At 41.4% G+C, this 7,582-nt stretch overlaps 1 pseudogene; it reads left to right on the plus strand.

Annotated features, from left to right (window-relative positions):
• The first annotated feature begins 975 nt into the window (after positions 1-975).
• On the plus strand, positions 976-1,949 carry LOC148543428 (large ribosomal subunit protein uL10 pseudogene; annotated as a pseudogene).
• The last annotated feature ends 5,633 nt before the right edge of the window (positions 1,950-7,582 follow it).

Consider the following 7,582-nt stretch of genomic DNA (forward strand, 5'->3'; position numbering starts at 1 on the left):
TACCAAGATCACAGTTTTTTGCAATATATCAGGCACAACACTATATAAGCTCAGTGCTGAGGGAACTGAGGACACAGGATTGGATGAATCCTTTAGACACACTATTGGGTAACCCAATGAAGGGTAAAAAAAATATTTTTCACTACATTACTACGTGAGTTGGGGTACGCCTATATGAAAGATATCTTGATATATATTTCCACTTCTAAATCTAAGTGTTCATGGTACGCCCAGCTCATTCATTAGTGCTGGCGAGGTTCTATCCTTTGGATTTCCTTCAGTTGTTACACTGCTCCATTTCTACATGGGATTAATACTTTAACCAGTTATATAAAGATAATTTGCTGTACTTCACATTTTGCCCTTTTCTGTTTTTTTTGTATATTTTCATATCCTGCCCATTTGGAGTTGACCTTTATGAGGGAGGAGTCACCCGACATCATTGGGGTTTGACTGTGTCATTATTACTTTTCATTGTGTGTTTGTATTGCCTTGGATCTGATCTCCGTTTTTATTACTACTTTGTCCACTGGAAATTGTTACAGTGGATCACATGAAGTTGGAAAGGAGCTGGACAGGCTATCAGTACGCATTGACCATGGTGGATCACTACACTAAGTATGCAGTTATCTTACCTGTATGAGACATTACTGCAAAGACTACTGCCAAAATCTTTTGGAGGGCATTTGTACAACCGTATGGATACCCAGAGAAGATTTTGATGGATCAAGGGTCAGCTTTTGAATCCCATTTGTTCCAGGAACTGTGTAAACTGTACGCTGTGAATAGTTAAGAATGGCTGCCTATCACCCGCAAAGGAACGGAGTGTGCGAGAGAATGAACGGGACTCTCATAAATCTTCTCCGGGCTATCCTTTTACCACAGCAGGCTGAATGGCCTGTCTTCCTAGCTGAATTAGTCTATATCTACAATAATACAGTACATCAAACCACCGGGTTTACTCCCTATTCCTTGTGTGAGGATCATCTAGTCTTTAAACCCTTTTTGTGGCAATCCTTGGTAGCACTGACAAGATGCCCAGGTAAGACAGGGCTTTGTGGAAGTCAAACTATTTCCTGAAAATCTTTCAATTGCTGGATGATTGCCCAAAATGCTTTATTGTGGGGGCGGACAATGTTGGTTCAAAGCAAATGCAACAGATCTGTATGTCCCTGCGAGGGAAAGCTATTGTGCTGATGGGGAAGAACACAATGATGTGCAAAGCTATCCATGGACATTTGGAGAATAACTCTGCTCTAGAGAAGCTTCTGCCTCACATTAAGGGAAATGTGGGTTTTGTTTTTATCAAGGAGGATCTCATGGAAGTTCGAGACATGTTGTTAGCCAACAAGGTGCTCGCGTCTGCTCGTGCTGGTGCCATTGCATGTGATGTCACTGTGCCTGCTCAGAATATGGGTTTGGGCCCCGAGAAGATTTCCTTTTTCCAGGCATTGGGAATCAATACAAAAATTCCAGAGGAACTATTGAAATTTTGAGTGATGTGCAATTGATTAAGACTGGAGATAAAGTAGGTGCCAGTGTAGCCACCCTGCTGAACATTTCTCCCTTCTCCTTTGGTTTGATCATCCAACAAGTCTATGATAATGGCAGCATTTATAGTCCAGAAGTCTTGGATATCACTCGCTTTTTGGAGAGTGTTCGCAATGTGGCCAGCATTTGTCTACAGATTAGTTATCCCACGGTCGCCTCTGTGTCCCACAGTCATCAATGGGTACAAGTGCATTCTAGCTCTTGCAGTGGAAACAGACTACAGCTTCCCATTGGCAGACAAGGTCAAGGCTTTCCTGGCAGACCCAACTGCCTTTGTTGTTGCTACTCCTATTGTGGAGGCTGCTTCGGCTCCTAGTGCATCTGTGCCCCAGAAGGAGGAAAAGCAAGAGGAGTCTGAGGATTCAGATGACGATATGGGATTTGGTCTCTCTTACTAAGCCACAGTAAGAGGTACCGGCAGTGGAAGGAGTAAGAGTAAGTGATCACCAACGTATACCATCCGTCCTTTTCTGGTAACTAATTGTGCACTAACAATAAAGCGCTAGACTTTTATTGGGGGAACTTTACTTACCTGATTGTTATTAGTGCAGTGTAATACTAAGTTAGAGTACAACGTTAATGGTTAAGTCAGAATATATAGAATAGTAATATTACATTGAGTAAATGTTTGATGTGATTGGAGGAGTTGCCAAATATACTAACCTTTGAGATTCCACAGGGATCCAGGTCCATCCAGTGATTCCATGAGCTGATGAGTTCCTGTAAAATAAAAATACAAATGTTATTGTAATGTGATTTGATGTGATGTGTATTGTAAAAGTAAATTTAAAGGAAGATTTACAGTAAATTATCTTTGCAATAACATTAAATAAACCTATCAACACAGCTTACCAAAGTGCAGTGTGCTTACCTCCTTACCTCTCTGTAAAGAAGGAAGAACTAGGGATTACTACACCTATCATTAGCTTTACCCCATAAATTTGGGGTGTTACATTTGGCGTCACTAGACAGGATACAGAGTCCAAAGTTAGGAGGGTTAAGCTGAAGATAACAGAAAACTACACAATGTCACAAGAACAAAGAGCAATGGAAGATTCAGCCGGAGCAAGTGTAAGTGGCACTCAGATAAGAACATCTTCGATAGCACAAGTCAATCCTATAACACTTCCATATTATTTCGGAGCTCCGTGGCTCCCTACCTACAGTGGAGATATGCACAGAAGTGAAGGGAGCAACTTGACGGAATTCAAGAACAAAATCAGATCGATGTTTAGATTATATCCCTTAAACGAACAACAACAAGTTGAAATCCTCATTGGACAACTAAAAGAGGGAACTCTTCGGGAAGTAACATCATGGCCTATAGAAGAAAAGTGAAAGGTAGATCAAATATTTTAACGAATAGCCACTACCTTTGAGACCAGAACTGTGTCAGAGTTAAAAACGCTGTTCTATGGATGTAAGCAACTTCCGGGAGAGACCTTGAGAGATTATGCTCTCACGCCCTGATTCAGAGGCGCACGCTATTTGCGTGCACTCACTCTGAATCAGGGCATTTTTTCTTTTAAGTTTCAGCCTCCAGGCCGCTCGCATAGCTGTGGGTGACTACCCACAGATTTTGCGAGCGGCCTGGCGATGGTCGCGATTATCGAGACCATTGGGCTTGCGAGGAGACCCTGTGGTAGGATCTCCGGGCTTGCAAGCCCGAGTGGAGGAGGAAGTCCACTACTGACATCACGAGTGATGTCAGTAGGGCTGCCCACAAACACCAGGCATTCCTAAGGGAATGCCTGCATTTGTGCAGCCACTCCCCCATCCCCACCTACAGAACGGGGTGAACTGTCAATCAACATCAACAGCTGCCCCGTCTTGTAGTGAGCCCCAGAGCGACGGAGCTGCCATCGCTCGCTGGGGCTCACGCATGCATACGCCGGAGGCGGCGCATGCACAGGGGCCAAACATCGACCCACTTGCGAGCCGTATGCGCTCGCGAGAAGTCTGAATCAGGCCCTCAGTCTACAGGAGGCATTACAAGATATCCGAGCGATTGGAGAAGAAGAAATTAGAGATACTGATGAAGTGTTGATAGCTCAATTCATTGAGGGGTCTGGTGGAGAAGGAATAAAGACACAATTAAAGTTATTAAGGATGCAAATGCCTAAACACTCTCTTAGATTTTAAAGAAACAGCCATCAAAGTAGTGGGGCCCCAAATCATTTCGGAACAAAGTTTCCTTGAGATGCCAGGGTTTCAGGAGAGTCCGAGTACTGTGAGAACAAAATATATAGAAAGAGAAAATGCTCTATAAAAAGGGATTTAGCAAAACAAAGTGTTCAAGCTCCATCCTCTGATCCTTTTAAAACATTACAAAATCAGTTAAAGGAATTAACTATGGGATTGGCTGAAATTTGTAACGAAGTTCAAAACTTAAAAAAATACAAATTCCCTAACTCCAAACTACCAAGGTGGAGGAACGAGAGAGGGAAAAATTCTGATGATTGGTGGGTACCACCCAGAAGAGCGGGACGATGGGTTACTGATCAGTTCGATGCTCAGGGACATCCCATTTGCCACCGATGCCAGAGACCAGGTCATATAGAGAGAAATTGTCACCAGACTGAAAATTTAAACTCCAATGCCCCGAGGATGGGAGACCAGGCATTAGGGAGAATATCAAGAATAAGACCCACCCTTGAAGAATGGCGACCCCATTATGGCAGACAATGCAACATAGGTGAAAATTAGTTGACCGCCACATTAGACACCAATCCTTTGGTCCATACAGGGAAAATTTCTCTGGTTCCATATGCAACGTGGGTATGGGTTCATCAATCATGAGGACACAAAGCAGGACATCTTTGTGCACTACACAGCCATACAGAAAAACAATCTCAGAAAATATCAACAAAGTCTGGGAGATGGAGAAACTGTAGAGTTTGATGTGGTTGAAGTAGAGAAAGGTCTGCGAGCAACTAAAGTCACTGGTCCTGGTGGTGTTCCAGTTCAAGGCAGCAGATATGCAGCAGATCATAAGTGTTACTGGCACTATTCACGTCGCCGAGGTCCTTCATGTAATAACCAGCACGATTATCAATACCCTGAATATGGATTTGATTAAGAAAAAGTTGAAAGTTCGGCAGGAAGTGTTAATCCCCAAAGACCTTACCAAATGTGTCGCTATCCACCACACCTTCTAAGGAGATCAAGTGGACACAGACAACAACATTCTGAGAACACCCATTCTAGTCTGGTCCTCACTAGCCAACCAAGGGTGTGTGCCACTGATTGTCCGGAAGACATGGAAAGGGTTGCTGACTCACCCAGAGCTGAGAGCTTGGAATCTTCCAAACAGAATTGTCAGGATACTGTTCCCGAGGAACCTTGTATTGTAGCCAAGAAGCCCATAATGACTGTTCTAGCCCAGTATGGGGTCCCAGAGAATGAATATACAGTTATAGATTCAAGTGAAGTGGCCCGAATTCTGTGAAGAGGTTCAAGACCCTCAAAAAAGAGATACAAGTGGCTTTCTATTAGATATAAACAATAGAGTACATTAAAGTAAATAAGATGTCATGCAATATGTGATCTGTAGAAAAGAAAATTCAGTGAACAAAATTGCAAATGCAAATAATTTATTAGAAAATTGTTAAGCTAATATTTGAATATGTACTACTAAGTGTCACGGTCCCAGCAGAAAGCATCCAGAACATGCATAGAGACTCACCGGCCATTGAACAGTGCTGAGGCAGCGTTTGGCCTGGTGAAAGCTGCGCTGGGTGACTTAGTGGAATAACGATGGTCAGCTCTGAGTTACCGGTAACAGAGCTGGGAGAGGCTGCCCAGTGAGACCTGCTGTCTTCTGGACAACAGTGAAGGGAAGCAGTTTTAAGGACCTGTACGTGGGGCTACTGTGCAGTTCTGGAGGTGAGCTTGACAGGGAGAGAGGCTTGTCACCCTGCTGTTACCAGAAAGAAGTTCCAAAAAGCCTTGGACAGTTGGGAGATGGTAGTAAGCTGACACAAACTGAACTATCTGGAATCATAAAAACAGTTAAAATCACATAAAATGGGCCTGTTTTTGTTCCTACAGTATTATTAACCTCAATAACATTGAGGAACTCACTATTCTCCAGGCTCATAGTGGGACAATGATAGGGAGCAGCTACTGGGACCAGCTCTCAGGTGACTCTGAGCAGGAGGTAAACTGCATCCAAAAAGTATTCACAACGCTTCACTTTTATCACATTTTGTTATGTTACAGCCTTATTCCAAAATGGAATAAATTCATTTTTGTCCTCAAAATTCTACACACAATACCCAATAATGACAATGTGTAAAATGTTTTTTTGAGATTTTCACAAATTTAATTAAAAAAACCCACTAAGAAATCACATGTACATAAGTGTTCACGACCTTTCCCATGAAGCTCAAAATTGATGATTGATGATATTTGTTCTATGTGTTAATTACATTGTAATTCCTGTTTAGGATTTTTTTTATTGTATTTTACATCGGGCGAGTGTTTGTTATATGTATTGATAAAATATTGTGAGTTTGATTGTCAGCACTTCTATGTTTGCATGATTTTTGCGCTGGGTGGGTTTTTATAGTCCCATTATAGGAACTGCAATTAGTCTTACTATTGTATTTTATTTTGATTTTCCGTGTCTGAATTGTTTGTTAGCTTTATCCCATTGGTCTAATGGAATACATATTTATAAATACATTTTAGTGCTAATGATGCTCAATTAAATAAAAATGTCCCAGTATGATGTTGTTAATAAAAGCAAGCTGTAATGTGTTACTAAATCAAGCAGACAGACTTCAGTGGCCTGTCCCATCCACTTTAAAGGTAAGGAATCTTATTATGCAGGACACAGGAGGAAGCCAAGAAGCTGTAATGTAAGCATATCTCCTTTAGAACACACAGGAATGTCTGTCCATAAATGGTTCTGTCTGTCGGCACTAACATTTGGTAACCAACAGGATGCCATCACGGGTTTTTACGCATTTCTCCGTCTGAGTCAGTAGAGTTGTGAGGCTCTAAGTTTAGCATTGGAAGTTTAGAAATTCCATAAAATCTAATAAGGTTAGATAATTACCATTTTGCATAACCACCAACCACTAGTCTTCATTTTACATCTTAGAAAGGAGGACCAGCCATGATGGTCTTTCTCATGGCTACTCAACATTAAAATCATGGTATAACATTGAAATCAGAGAAGCCAAACTATGTGGCAATGCTGATGATCTATCACGTTCTACCTGGCCACAATCTGAGGAAGACAATAAGAAAGACCTCTTGGAGGTTTATCACAACCTGGTAATTGATCAGTAATAAGCTACAGTAATTCTCAGAGAAACAAGAAACCATCCAGTTTTTAATAATGTTTTTAACTTCACTCTTTTTTTTTCAAAAGTATGTAAAACCTATTTATCTTGGATATTCTAGAAGGAGTGACCATATGTCAGAGAACCTTAATGCTTGGGACTCGTGTGGTGATACCACCCAAACTCCAAGGCAACATCTTCCATAAATTGCATGAAGGCCACTTGGGAACTGTTAAAATGAAGATCTCGTCAAGAACTAGGGATGTGCGCCGACCCCCGTGTTTTGGTTTTGGATCTGGATTTCCCCTGGTTATGGATCTGGATTTGTTTTGTTTTTTTGTTTTGGTTTTGGATCTGGATTTTTTCTTAAAAAATCATAAAAACAGCTAAAATCACATAAAATTGGCCTTTTTTTGTTCCTACAGTGTTATTAACCTAAATAACATATATTTCCACTTGTTTACAATCAATTTTGACCACCCCACGGCTCACAATATTGATTCTTTTTAGTTAGTTAAAGGCCAAAAGGTTGCATCCACCTAGCTGGCTCAAAACTGAGTGATAAATAGAGTTGAGGACTCTGCAAAGATGATGGTTGGGTACCCCTTGATGATTGAAGAATTGATAGTTGATAATTGATACAGTCACTGACTGAAGGAGGACTTGATAGTTGATAATTGGTGCAGCCACTGGCTGAAGTAAGCAGAGTTGATACTTGATAATTGGTGCAGCCACTGGCT

Source organism: Taudactylus pleione, unplaced genomic scaffold (genome assembly GCF_031769625.1).
Source record: "Taudactylus pleione unplaced genomic scaffold, aTauple2 ptg000003l, whole genome shotgun sequence".
In the NCBI taxonomy this organism is placed as follows: Eukaryota; Metazoa; Chordata; class Amphibia; order Anura; family Myobatrachidae; genus Taudactylus; species Taudactylus pleione.